The sequence below is a fragment of the Gopherus flavomarginatus genome, chromosome 1 (genome assembly GCF_025201925.1).
Source record: "Gopherus flavomarginatus isolate rGopFla2 chromosome 1, rGopFla2.mat.asm, whole genome shotgun sequence".
Lineage (NCBI taxonomy): Eukaryota > Metazoa > Chordata > Testudines > Testudinidae > Gopherus > Gopherus flavomarginatus.
This window is the reverse complement of record NC_066617.1, coordinates 139,693,354-139,708,648: the sequence shown is the minus strand read 5'-3', so window position 1 is coordinate 139,708,648 and position 15,295 is coordinate 139,693,354. Positions and strand designations below refer to the sequence as shown.

The 15,295-nt window shown below is 42.7% G+C and overlaps 1 protein-coding gene across 1 annotated transcript in view; it reads right to left on the bottom strand.

The window, feature by feature from the left end:
* Positions 1–15,295, bottom strand: part of ANO2 (anoctamin 2) — a 307,459-nt gene that overhangs the window by 100,416 nt on the left and 191,748 nt on the right. The window lies entirely within an intron of this gene.

Genomic DNA, 15,295 nt, shown 5'->3' with positions numbered 1-15,295 from the left:
AAAATATGAACCCTTTACATACACCAGATCTACAACAATATGGTTCCATACAGTATTTCTTTACTGAAGGCCATGTTTTAAAAGACAGAATATCTTCAGTTAAAAATAAAAGGCCATCATGGTTAATGGCTTCATTTTTATTATATTGTGAGTGATGTGATAACCCAAACTTAATCATTAAATGTATGATTAACTATACTTTAACCCATCACTGTGGCATCTAAACACAGTGACATGACAGGACAGTTATTTATCATCGGGTCACAGTGCTTTGTTGTCATGGCAATGGGCTGAGCCATAGTTAGACCAGACAGACAGATAGATGACTACAGTCCTATGAGCAGATCGAGTACAAATGCTCAGATATATTTACTTACTACACTGCACATACAATGCACATAATTAAATACCTTATTTAACTGGAAAATATACTTTAATAACAAATAAGAGTTTACATGCAATCTTCTGCCCACAGAATTGCATATACTTATCTAAAACGGAGTGATCTATGCATGTGAGGGACAAGCAAAGTCTCCTTACAAAAGAGTTACTCCAATGGGATACTGTCACTCTCAGAAAGCTGTTGTAAGGCAGATACAACTATTTAGCACATCTGTTCCTTAAAAAATACCAAACTGGACACAAGCTGATTGACAGTATGGCAAGGCACCTCCTCCATCTTGCTGGTCTTAGCACTTCCCCCCTCTGCCAATGGCGGGGCCTGGACAATCATTGTCTTCCCCCTCTGTGTTTCTCAGTATTTTCAAGGTAGGCCTTGGGGCAGGTCTAAGGAGTGCAACTCCACCAAACAAGAAGAAATTTACAAACAAACAAAACCAAAAAGGGTATACCTTTCTCTGTTCCCTCATTGGGAGGATATTGTCCTGTTGGCCTGGGGTGTCAGTCCTTCCCCTAAACAGGCACTCAGTTTTGATTGTTTCCCCTCTTGGGAGGAGAGCAGCCTCTTAACCCTGGAGAAGTCTAACTCCCTGCTGCCACTAGCCTTGAAGCAGATTGTCTCTCCCCCACACCCCTCACCAGGGGAGGGGTTTTTAAAGGTCTCAGGCATCCCTTAATTGACTCAGGTGTCCCTAATTGACCTGAGGTAACCCTTCTCAGCTTGTAGGGAAAAGGACTCTTATTATTCTAGGGCTAACATACCTGCCTTCTACCACCTTCCTGCACCCTAGCGCATGCTTACCTTGAGTGAGTCAGATTGCAGCCCTTTTTCCGGCTCCTCCTGGACCTACTTTTACAATTCTGGCTGCACTTCTCCCCTCACCTTCTAATTTATGCACACACCATCCATGGCCCCAAGAAGTCCCAAGAGTATGAAAACATTCCAACAATGGATCTGCAGAATGTTTTTCCACTCAGTTTTTCCAATTATGGATGTTATACCTAAGTATACTAAGTAAGTCTGACTGCATCTTTTCTTGGTAGAAAACAAGGCAGTGAACCTAGTAGGTAGTTCTGTTCAGTTACTCATCTGGTACATATTTCCATATGAACAAGGAAATCTGGTTATTACAGACTAGCAGACCAACAGAAGCACTGCAAAAAAAAAGAACATTTTGGTCTCTCTATTTGCAGAAGGTACTGCAAATAAACAAAGAGCACTACCCCCACAAGCCTTATGTAAAGAGGTTGTACAGATCACTGACCTTTCTATCTCCCATTCAATTATTCACAAAAAATACATGTCTGTTCGATTAATGGCAGCCATTTCTCTGGTAAAAGATACATTGTGTGTGAGGGAGACTCGTGTGACTATGTGACCTGATGCAAGTTAGTATTTGGCACAAGGAAATTTTTCTTTCATGTGTCTCTTTGCAACAGAGAGATTTTGCTTCTGCCTCCCTTATTCATAATGAGTTGTACCTTAATTTGAAATCAACAGGTTTAGTTATAATGTAAGGGATGACTCAATTTAAGGGTGGAAGAACTAGATCCTTAGTTTCCAACTCAGTGGTCACACTGAAGTTAATCATAAAACACCCATGGATTTCAGTGCAGACAGGAGCAGCCCTATAGTTTACCACTTAGGCAAAACTTCACTTTAGTATAGAAAGTAGCTGGAAAATTAGCCCCAAAATAAGATTACACCCATTTTGTTCTTTATTTCTCTGGCTACTGAGCCATTTATACTCACCATAGTGTAATGACATTAGTATTGCATGAGAGAAATAAAGATTTCTGTCCTTAGAAGCAACTTATAAGTCACACTTGAGTGGATTTGAGTTCAGGAGCCTGACACAAGGAAGAAAGGAGAGCAGCAAAATACAGACCCAGGACTTCAGAAAAGCAGACTTTGACTCCTTCAGGGAACTGATGGGCAGGATCCCCTGGAAAAATAACTTGAGGGGGAAAGGAGTCTAGAACAGCTGGCTGTATTTTAAAGAATTTAAAGGTTTCAGGAACAAAACATCCCGATGTGTAGAACGAATAGTAAATATGGCAGGCGACCAGCTTGGCTTAACAGTGAAATCCTTGCTGATCTTAAACACAAAAAAGAAGCTTAAAAGAAGTGGAAGCTTGGACAAATGACCAGGGAGGAGTATAAAAATATTGCTCAGGCATGCAGAAGTCAAATCATAGACTTTAAGGTCAGAAGAGACCATTATGATCATCTAGTCTGACCTCCTGCACAATGCAGGCCACAGAATCTCACCCACCCACTCCTGTATCAAACTTGTGTCTGAGCCATTGAAGTCCTCAAATCATGGGTTAAAAGTAGGGGTAGGCTACCTATGGCAAACGTGCCGAAGGCAGCATGTGAGCTGATTTTCAGTGGCACTCACATTGCCCTGGTCCTGGTGACCAGTCCAGGAGGCTCTGCATTTTAATTTAATTTTAAATGAATCTTCTAAAATATTTTAAAAATCTTATTTACTTTTGTCATAAACAGATAGTTAAGGGTTAATGTCTCTTTTACCTGTAAAGGGTTAACAAACAGGGAACCAAACACCTGACCAGAGGACCAATCAGGAGACAAGATACTTTCAAATCTCAGTGGAGGGAAGCCTTTGTTTGTGTTTTTTGGGTTTGGCTTTGTTCTCTCTGGGTTCTGAGAGTGACCACACGTACCTACAGGCTCTCTAATCTTCTGTTCAAATTTAGTAAGTACAAAAGGTAGAAAGGCGGTTTAGTCTTTTTAACTGGTTTTCTTTTATTTGCAAATGTGTATCTGGCTGATAGTGGTCTAATGTGTATTTGGCTGGAAGTATTTTAAATTGTATTTCTGCTGGAGGAGGCTTTTTCTCCAGTTTCTAGAAGCTGACAGATCCTGTAATATTCCATCTTGAATTTACAGTGCTTTTCTTTATTCTTTTTTCTTTTATTAAAAGTTTTGCTTTTAAGACCTGTCTGATTTTTCCCCTTGTTGAGGCTCAAGGGAATTGAGTCTGTACTTAACAGGGAAGAAGAAGGGAGGGGGAGAGAAAGGGGAGGGGAATCCACCTGATTTCTCTGTGTTGTGATTCAAGGGGTTTGAATCATGGTGATCTCCTAGTGTACCCAGGGCGGGAAAGATCTGGGAGGAAGAAAGGAGAAGGGGGAATCCCTTTGTTTAGATTCACGGAGCTTGAATCTGTATCTCTCTCCAGGAGCCCAGGGAGGGAACACCTGGAGGGGAGGAGAAATGGTTTATTCCCTGTGTTGTAAGACTCAAGGAATTTGGGTCTTGGGGTCCCCAAGGAAGGTTTTGGGGGGACCAGAGTGTATCAGGCACTGGAATTCCTGATTGGTGGCAGCTTATCAGATCTAAGCAAGTAATTAAGCTTAGAGGAATTGATGCTAGTATCCCAACTTTTGGACTCTAAGGTTCAGATTGGGGAAAGATACTATGACAACTTTACACACAACAATAGTTTAGTTATATATTATAGACATAGAAAGAGACCTTCTAAAACCATTAAAATGTATTACTGGCAAGCAAAACCTTAAATTAGAGTGAATTAATAAAGTATTGGCACACCACTTCTGAATGGTTGCTGACCCTGGTTTAAAGACTTCAAGATGCATAGAATCTTCCTGCAAGTGACCCATGCCCCATGCTGCAGACGGAGGCAAAAACCTCCCAGGGCCTCTGCCAATCTGCCCTGGAGGAAACTTCCTTCCCGACCCCAGATATGGCAATCAGCTAAACCCTGAGCATGTGGGTAACACTCACCAGCCAGACACCCAGGAAAGAATTCTCTATAATAACTCAGATCCCACCCCATCTAACATCCCATCACAGGCCATTGGGCATATTTACCGCTAATAGTCAAAGATCAATTAATTGCCAAAATTAGGCTCTCTCATTATACCATCCCTTCTATAAACTTATCAAGCTGGTCTTGAAGCCACATATGTCTTTTGCCCCCACTACTCCCCTTGGAAGGCTGTTCCAGAACTTCACTACTCTGATGGTTAGAAACTTTCCTCTAATTTCAAGTCTAAACTTCCCGATGGTCAGTTTATATCCATTTGTTCTTGTGTCTACATTGGTACTGAGCTTAAATAATTTCTCTCCCTCTCTGGTATTTATTCCTCTGATATATTTATAGAGAGCAATCATATTTCCTCTCAGCCTTCTTTTGGTTAGGCTAAACAAGCCAAGCTCTTTGAGTCTCCTTTCATAAGACAGGTGTTCCATTCCTTGGATCATCCTAGTAGTCCTTCTCTGTACCTGTTCCAGTTTGAATTCATCCTTTTTAAACATGGGAGACCAGAACTGCACACAGTATTGCAGATGAGGTCTCACTAGTGCCTTGTATAATGGTACTAATACCTCCTCTTCTCTACTGGAAATACCTTGCCTGTTGCATCCCAAGACAGCATTAGCTTTTTTCATGGCCATATCACATTGATGGCTCATAGTCATCCTGTGATCAACCAATACTCCGAGGTCTTTCTCTTCCTCTCTTACTTCCAACTGATGTGTCTCCAGTTTATAACAATTCCTAAATGCATGACCTTGCACTTTTCACTATTCAATTTCATCCTATTACTATTACTCCAGTTTACAAGGTCATCCAGATCTTCCTGTATGATATCCCGGTCCTTCTCTGTGTTGGCAATACCTCCCAGCTTTGTGTCATCCATAAACTTTATTAGCACATTCCCACTTTTTGTGCCAAAGTCAGTAATAAAAAGATTAAACAAGACTGCTCCCAAAACCGAATCCTGAGGAACTCCACTAGTAATCTCCTTCCAGCCTGACAGTTCACCTTTCAGTACAACCTGTTGTAGTCTCCCCTTAAACCAGTTCCTTATCCCCCTTTCAATTTTCATATTGATCCCCATCTTGTCCAATTTAGCTAATAATTCCCCACGTGGAACCGTATCAAATGCCTTACTGAAATCGGGGGAAATTAGATCCACTGCATTTCCTTTGTCTAAAAAATCTGTTACCTTCTCAAAGAAGGAGATCGGGTTGGTTTGGCACAATCTATCTTTTGTAAAATCATGTTGTATTTTGTCCCAATTACCTTAACTACTTTCTCCTTCAAAATTTTTCCCAAGACTTTGCATACTACAGATGTCAAACTAACAGGCCTGTAGTTGTAGGGATCACTTTTTTCTCCCCTTTCTTAAAGATAGGAACTATGTCAGCAAACAACCCCAGAGTTTACAGATTTACTGAAAATTCTTGCTAATGGGCTTGCAATTTCACATGCCAGTTCCTTTAATATTCTTGGATGAAGATTAGCTGGGCCCCCAGATTTAGTCCCATTAAGCCGTTCGAGTTTGGCTTCTACTTAGGATGTGGTAATATCTGCCTCCATATCCTCATTCCCATTTGTCATACTACCATTATCCCTAAGCTCCTCATTAGCCTCATTAAAGACTGAGGCAAAGTGTTTGTTTAGATATTGGGCAATGCCAAGATTATCCTTAACCTCCACTCCATCCTCAGTGTTGTTCTCATTTGTATGTCTATAGAACCTTTTATTATTGGTTTAAATTCCTTTTGCAAGATCCAGCTCTACATGGCTTTTGGCCTTTCTCACTTTATCCCTGCATGTTCTGACCTCAATATGGTAGCTTTCCTTGCTGACCCCTCCCATCTTCCACTCCTTGTAGGTTTTCTGCTTTTTCTTAATCACCTCTCTGAGATGCTTGCTCATCCAGCTTGGTCTATAACTTGGCCTATGATTTTTTTTCCCTTTTCTTGGGATGCAGGCTTCTGATAGTTTCTGCGACTTTGACTTGAAGTAATGCCAGGCTTCCTCCATCTATAGATCCTCAAGTTCTTCAGTCCAATCCACTTCCCTAACTAATTTCCTTAATTTTTTAAAGTTAGCCCTTTTGAAATAAAAAACTCTAGTCACAGATCTATTTTTGTTTATCCTTCCATTTAGTTTAAACTGAATTAGCTCAAGAAATCAGGAAGGTCAAATCATACTTGGAGCTGCCGATAGCAAGGGATGTTAAGAGTAACAAGAAGGGTTTCTTCAGGTATGTTAACAACAAGAAGAAAGTCAAGGGAAGTGTGGGCCCCTTACTGAATGAGAGAGGCAACCTAGTGACAGAGGATGTGGAAAAAGCTAATGTACTCAATGCATTTTTTGCCTCTGTCTTCGTGAACAGGGTCAGCTCCCAGACTACTGCACTGGGCAGGACAGCATGCGGAAGAGGTGACCAGCCCTCTGTGGAGAAAGAAGTGGTTCAGGACTATTTAGAAAAGCTGGACAAGCACAAGTTCATGGGGTTGGATGCGCTGCATCCGAGGGTACAAAAGGAGTTGGCTGATGTGATTGCAGAGCCATTGACCATTATCTTTAAAAACTCATGGCGATCGGAGGAGGTCCTGGATGACTGGAAAAAGGCTAATGTATTGCCCATCTTTGAAAAAGGGAAGGAGGAGGATCTGTGGAACTACAGGCCAGCTAGCCTCACCTCAGTAGCTGGATAAATCATGTACCAGGCCCTCAAGGAATCAATTCTGAAGCACTTAGAGGAGAGGAAAGTGATCAGGAATAGTCAGCATGGATTCACCAAGGGCAAGTCATGCCTGACTAACCTAATTGCCTTCTATGATGAGATAACTGGCTCTGTGGATAAAGGGAAAGAAGTGGACATGTTATTCCTTGACTTTAGCAAAGTTTTTGATATGGTCTCCCACAGTATTCTTGCCAGCAAGTTAAAGAAGTGTGGGCTGGATGGACCATAAGGTGGATAGAAAGCTGGCTAGATCATTGGGCTCAATGGGAAGTGATCAATAGCTCCACGTCTAGTTGGCAGCCGGTGTCAAGCGGAGTGCCCCAAGGGTCGTTCCTAGGGCCGGTTTTGTTCAATATCTTCATTAATGATCTGGAGCAGTGTTTCCCAAACTTGGGACGCCACTTGTGTAGGGAAAGCCCCTGGCGAGCTGGGCCAGTTTGTTTACCTGACGCGTCTGCAGGTCCAGCTGATCGTGGCTCTCACTGGCCGTGGTTCACCACTGCAGGCCAATGGGAGCTGCTGGAAGCGGTGCAGTCTGAGGCACGTACTGGCTGCTGCTTCTAGCGGCTCCCATTGGCATGGAGCGGTGAACCGCAGCCAGTGGGAGCCACGATTGGCCAGATCTGCAGATGCAACAGGTAAACAAACCGTCCTGGCCCATCAGAGGCTTTCCCTAAACAAACAGCGTCCCAAATTTGGGAAACACTGATTTGGAGGATGGCGTGGACTGCACCCTCATCAAGTTTGCAGATGACACTAAACTGGGAGGAGTGGTAGATACGTTGGAGGGTAGGGATAGGATACAGAGGGACCTAGAAAAAGTAGAGGATTGAGCCAAAAGAAATCTTGTGAAGTTCAACAAGAACAAGTGCAGAGAGTTCTGCACTTACGACGGAAGAATCCCATACACTGCTACAGAGTAGGGACTGAATGGCTAGGCAGCAGTTCTTCAGAAAAGGACCAGGGGGTTACAATGGACAAGAAGCTGGATATGAGTCAACACTGTGCCCTTGTTGCCAAGGAGGCTAACGACATTTTGGGCTGTATAAGTAGGGGCATTACCAGCAGATCGAGAGACATGATCATTCCCCTCTATTCAACACTGGTGAGGCCTCATCTGGAGTACTGTGTCCAGTTTTGGGCCTCATATTACAAGAAGGATGTGGACAAACTGGAAAGAATCCAGCAGAGGGCAATAACAACGAATAGGGGGCTGGAGCACATGACTTATGAGGATAGGCTTAGGGAATTGGGATTGTTTAGTCTGCAGAAGAGAAGAATGAGGGAGGATTTCATAGCTGCTTTCGACTACCTGAAAGGGGGTTCCAAAGAGGATGGAACTAGACTGTTCTAGTGGTACCAGATGACAGAACATGGAGTAATGGTCTCAAGTTGCAGTGGCGGAAATTTAGTTTGGATACTAGGAAAAACCTTTTCACTAGGAGGGTGGTGAAGCACTGGAATGGGTTACCTAGGGAGGTGGTGGAATCTCCTTCCTTAGAGGTTTTTAAGGTCAGGCTTGACAAAGCCCTGGCTGGGATGATTTAGTTGGGGATTGGTCCTGCTTTGAGCAGGGGGCTGGATTAGATGACCTCCTGAGGTTCCTTCCAACCCTGATATTCTATGATTCTATGATCTCAGACTTCCTTTCTTGTCCTACTACTCCCTGGTTTGTTATTCTATTGTTAAAATCTGCCATAATCCAGCCTTACCTTGTCCTTGCTTCTGCTGAAATCCTTATTCATGCCTTCCTCATTTGTCACTGTGAGTATTGCATTTCCCATCTGTGTGGCCTTCTTACATCCCTATGGTCTCAAACACACAAGATCCAGAACGCTTCATCCAGACTGCTTTCATGCTTGGAAGCAGAAACATGTCAAACTCCATCACTTTCATTAGCATCCTAGCCAGCTGAGAATCCAGTTCCTGGTGTTTAGAACTCCCCATGGACTTACTTTACCCTGCAGTCATCAACCACTAACCAACCACAGCAACATACTAACTACTACTGAGTTTAAAATCCTGGCTATAAGCCCAAGGGGACCGCTTACTGTCACTATCTTCAGGGTCCCCTTGCCACCACCCACAACATCCATGAGGGGAGCAAAGGGACATATTTCTTTTTGCCAGTCAGTACTGGTTGCTAGGCACCCCAGCACTAACAGCCCTGTCTGTCTGTTTACCTGACTGACGATGGAGGGTGCAGTCACAGCAACAGCACCCTTGGAAGCACAGCAGAAGGTGCAATTGCATAATCAGTGATTCAGAGCCCCACTAGAAGCCATGCTCACCAAGAATGAGCCAAGCCCAGCACAGCCTGGGCTACCAAGTCCCACTGAGGATAAGCCTGGCTCAGTGGAGTCTGAGGGGAGAATTTGTTTCTCTCCTTTTGGTTTCTGTCTCAAATGAGTGGTGCTTGGGAGAACACCACTACTTCCTCTCCCCCCGCACCCCTGACAGAGACTTGGTTAAAAGGAACTTTAATTGCACCTCAAACAAATTAGAAGTCAGTGCAGCCAATGAAAAAGAGATGAGATACCTTTCCAGGGGCATGGTCCCTCCTGAAGCCCCCCTGGAGCACTGCAGATTCACAGCTGAGCCCATGATATCAGATCCTCACTGCCCTCTCTGCAGGACCTGGCAAAATTTGGATGATCTCATAGTGACACCATGTAATGTTGTAAATGAGGTGCATTTCTTCCTGCCCCCAACTGAGCAGAGAGGGAACGATAAGTCTTAGTTTGCATAAGACTCAACCAAGAAACTCTCCCTCCTCAAGCTGAGGGTTGGGGAGAACTGCCACTCAAGTTACACACTCATGCATCTCTGTGCATTTCCTCCACAGATCTTGCATAGCGTCTCCAGCAAAGAGAGGGAAATAAGAACCTGATATTTCTAATGTGAAAAATAAGAAGAAAAAATGTAGTTGCTGTTACTTTTTAAAAGTTTGATGCCATCTTTTATATACCCTTTCAAAGGGGAAAAAGCATTAATTTCTATATAAAACATGTCCCATAACACACATAAGTGGTCTTAAGTGATCTATTCCACCTATGATTCAAGTTTCTCATGTTTAGAAAAAACAATGTGTTTAACCCTTTACTTTTCTTTCCAGCAGCACTAGAGAAGCAGCTAGGTTTCTTTCCAATGAATGATCAGTTATAAAAATGTAATTAGGAGCTAATTTAGCCTCTGATCCTGCAAACACAAAAATATTTAACTTTATTCTTGTTGAATCAACGGGACTCTTCCCATGGACAACGTTGGGCATATGTGTTAGTGTATGCAAGATTGGGGCTTTAAGATCTAATTTCTCAGGTAACAGAAACAATTGAAAGTGGGGAGAGAGAAGAGATAGAGCAAATAGGGAAATGACAGAGGAAGAGGCATAGGAGGAAGTAAAGTGTCAAAGAGCATTACTGAGAAAGGAGAGGGAGAGAGACTGGCCCACAGTTAAAGATAATGGATCGCATGGCTTTGCTATGTGGCGTTTCCCAGATCATGGGTGCCAACACAGATGATTCACACACACTGCATGGCACATATGACAGCCCCATAGGAGTTTCTTGAGCTGCAGTATGGAAGGAAGGCTTGGGAGGTGGGGCTGGCTCACTGAAGCACAGGAGTGTGGTTGGCTAACAGACTTTTTTACCCCATACTTTGAACAGAAAACAAATGTGGTATCTCAGATTGAGCCGCGTAGTAAATATGAGCAAGTGGTGTCTTTTCAACAATAACCACGTTATTGTGGTCTAAACATTGTCAACAGCTTTACAACCATTTAGGTTTTCCTAATCATTTCCAAGCCACAAAGAAAATTACCATTTCTAGATAAGCTTTTCTGGTCTTCAAATCATCCAGCTTGAAAAAAATATTCTATGAGCCACCCCCAAAGCCATGTTCACACCAATCCTGCAGTTGGAGCAACACAGGCTTCCCCTGATTTCAAAGAAGCTCTGCAAGTGTGCAAGGAGCTTCATGTGTGGATTGTTTGTTGTTGTTTTTTCATTTATGTGATTATATTTATTAGATAGCAAAACAAATCCTGGAGCCCTGACTTAGCCCTACTAGTCTGCAGTCCTGTAGACTTCAATGGGAGTTTTGTCTGAGTAAAGACTAAAACATTTAGCCCAATATTTGCAAATATTGCAGACAAGATACTGGGTTGCTGACACTTGCAGACAACGTAGTGGGTTGCTGCAGCATAAAAATGTATGGAGCTAGTTTATTGGCAGATCATCGAGAAATGGCTGTCTTTTGTACTCAGATCAAAAGGAAAATGCATTAGGCAATTGTCCAAGATCTAGAAATCCACAAAAGAGCACATGTGCGTTAATAAGAATTTAAGATATTCTAAGGCCTCAATCCTGTACCTATTTACGGACATAAGTAACTTTTACTTATGTGTGCAGCCCCACTGGTTTCTATGGGACCATCTCATCCGTGGAAGTATTTGCAAGGTTAGGTCCATAGTTTACTTTTTCATTGCTCATTTTTGGCACTTTGTTTTTGTTGCTCTTTTCATACCTACTGTTGGTGAAATTATTAAAATGAAGATGTTTATTATTCAATTTGAGAATATAGTGAAAGCCTAGACTGTTTTAAGGTTCTGGCTCCTCATTCAGTTTGTGCATGAATTAAGTGGCCATTTAGGCTATGTCTACACTATGGAGCTTTCAGTGACACAGCTGTGTTGCTACAACCGTGCAGCTAAAAGGTGCACAGTGTAGCCTCTGTTTGTCGGCAGAAGAGAGCTCTCCTGCCAACAAAAGCTTCCAGCCTCAGCGAGCGGCATTAGCATTGTCACCAGGAGAGTGCTCCTGCCAACAAAGTGCTTTTCACACCAGTGCTTGTCCTCGACAAAATTTGGGGAGGTAGTGGTGTTTTTTTTTTTTTTAATACCTCTGAACTACAAAAGTTTTGTCTTTCACTTGCCAGTGTAGACAAAGCCTAAGTGACAGCATGTCAACACTACACACACTGAACCAACCTAACCTTTCTAGTTGTGGAATCATTCAAAGGAACTTTCAGAATACATATGGCAAACAAGCCTCATTCTGACAGTAGGTATTACCTGGCTTTTTTAGTAGAGATCACAACACATACTGTCTACACTGAATATAGCACTGTACTGAGCTGTTCAGCAAACCACCATCCCTGAGATAATAAATAATGAGATAGAGCTTACGTAGCGCTTTTCTTCCATCGCTCTCAAAGTGCTTTCCCCATTTTACAGCTGTGCAAACTGAGGAGCAAAGCAGTGAATGACTTGCCCAAGGTCATGCAGCAGACCAGGAACAGAACCTAGCTCACCTGAGTGCTGGTCCACTGATTTATCCCCCTCCTCCCACCCCATAATAAAGCAATTATTCTCTCCAATTCCTGGGAGCTTCATTACCAATTCCCCTTTTCTCATAAATTTTAGAAGTCAGAGATATAATAGACCTGTTAGATGTGCTTTTCCTTTCCCTGCTATAAACACCCCACTACTACACAAAAATCCTTGCCTGCAAGAAGAGCACTACACAGAAAGCGCATCAGGAACAAAGCATAATTCATTTTTTAAAAGAAAATCTGAAGTCAAATTCCAAACCATATGCCTATTGATTTTGCTGGCTTTACGCTTGAAAACTAAATTGGCTCTATCAGGTATGTTTAGGCTCTCTCAGTTCTTGATTTAACTCAGAGCAATCTTTGGCCCTGATCTTGCAAATGCTTACATGCATGCTTAATTTTACTGTTGTGAGTAGTCCCATTGAAATCAGTGGGGCTACTCATTGTAGAAAAAATTCAGCAAGTCCATAGGCATTTTCAGTATCAGGACCTAACTGTGCAACTGTTTATGTTTATTATGTATCTATATCTATCTATCTATCTATAAGCTGTTTTTACTGCAGCTGCTGTATGCTCAGGATGAAAATCAGTTTTACAGACAGTATCACCAACTTTAAATCAGGGCCTGATCCAAAGCCCATTGGAATGTATAGAAACCACTGACTTCAGTGGGCTTTGACTCAGGCCCTATGTGCAGAAGTGAGTCATACTGAATGAGCAGCACACTAAGCAATGTTGTCGGTAATCTGCAGGTATTTATTAATATACATCAGTGGTAATGCCACATAAACACTTTATAAACATGTGTGAATAATCAGATAATACATAACAGCAGAAGCAGCTTTTGTGTGCCCATTTGCTAAGATTATATTCAACCTTGGAAATTAATAAAGATGGAGATTTTTTAAAATATGTGATTACATCACCCAACAAAATTCAATTACAGTGAGGTATTCCAGTGTAAGAATAACAGGTCCCCCTATATCTTCCTAAATGAATCTAAAATTTTTACAGCCATTTACCTATGAGTTCCATTAAAAAGCAAATGTCACCTACCTCCATATTTTAGTCAGAAACTTTATAAGATCCTGCGAAAACCTTCAATTGTGGAGCTCTCGTTCTATTTGTGGAGCTCCCATTGACTTCAGTGGGAGTTCTGGATGCAGAGGCATGGCAGAATTGGGCCCTTTAACTAATTTAGTAAAATCTTGATGATATACAACCCATTTAAGGGATCTCTCTCCATTCCATAAGAGCTTTTTACTTTCACTATAAAACATTTGCTTCCTCACCCCATAAAACTTACTGGATGTCTCACTGCCTGTCAGTATGAAGTAGTGACATAAGAAATGAAAATGGTGCAATTAAATCTAGAGACTATTGCCGTTTAAATAATGAAAAGATAATACTAATTGGTCTTGAGAACTTTCTCTCAATTTGCAACAGTGCAATTAACCACAGTGTGGTAATGGTGGCAATTTTGTGATGTTTCAGTCCCCAAGAGCAGGCCTAAGTTCATTTCCAATAGCATTTGCTGGAACAGTACTTCCCTCAAATGGTAAATAGGATATTTCTGCCTGACATCAACTTTTCCATACGAAAATAATAGTTTTCTAGTTTTCATAGATTCATAGAACTGTAGGGTTGGAAAAGACATTGAGAAGTCATGAAGTCCAGCCCTCTGAGAGGTAGAAAAATACACATAGTATTTCATAACTGTTCCACACTCGATATTATGGTTGTTTGAAGCTTTCATCTACTCTCCTGAAATAGGTTTGAGCAGAATCTGAACACTGTTTCAGATTCAAGACTCTCTCATTGTTTCGGCCATACAGCATCATGTTGTAAATATTATTGACATATCACACTTTCAAACTCTTTATATAAAACTATGTTCTCTCCACATAAAAGTCCCAAAGTGCACCCTCCCTGCTTCCTCTGAGCCCATCCCTTACAAGAAGAGACTCCTTAATCCTGTCATGATCCCTCTGCTAACGCACTGAACCCATCCCTCACCCTAAGCAGGGCTGGCTCTAGCCATTTCGCCGCCCCAAGCACGGTGGCACGCCATGGGGGGCGCTCTGCCGCTCGCCAGTCCCGCAGCTCTGGAGGATCTCCCGCAGACATGGCTGCGAAGGGTCCGCTGGTCCCATGGCTCCGGTGGACCTCCCGCAGGCATCCCTGTGGAGGGTCCACTGGTCCCGTGGCTCCGGTGGACCTCCTGCAGGCGTGCCTGCGGATGCTCCAACAGAGCCGCGGGACCAGCGGACCCTCCACAGGCATGCCTGTGGAAAGTCCACCGGAGCCGTCTGCCGCCCTCCCGGCAACCAGCAGAGCGCCCCCCCGCGGCATGCCGCCCCAAGCACGCGCTTGGCATGGTGGGACCTGGAGCTGGCCCTGACCCTAAGGGCCTGGTTGGAATACATTTTGAAAGCATGTCAAATGACTCAGTTTCTGAGAAACCAATCTAGTTGAGGTGACTGTAACAGGGCTCAGCACGTCAGCACAGGAACAATATTTCCTGACAAAACCTTATTTGTATGGCCACACTAAACACTCTTCGTAACATTGTACTTCGGCATCCAGAAAAATCTGAGACTGTTTGTATGTAATCCCTTCCTACTGAACGTTGCTCCTTACCTAATATTCCTCATTCCTCCCCACTTCCAGTGAAGACAACTTTCCCTTGAGTATCTCTCTGATATTTCTCCAGAAGTACTTACGCCCAATTAGATTATCCTGTCCTAAGCCACACTCTAATGTCTCCATAATCCCTTCAACATCCTGGTAAGTTGTTTCTCTTCTTACAGTACCTGATTTTCCACTGCTTTACACCTGTGTAAAATGAGTGCAAAGTAAGCATAACAACACTATCAAATCAAAATGGTAGCAGCGTGCACCCTTTTGGCACAGATGTAAATGAAAACACAAGGTACAACACAGTGGAAGATCAGTCCCTAGATTCCAATCACTTCCTCTCTGCTCACTGTAGGAGTCTCCTCAATACTTCCAAAATAGCTCCCTTGTGAGA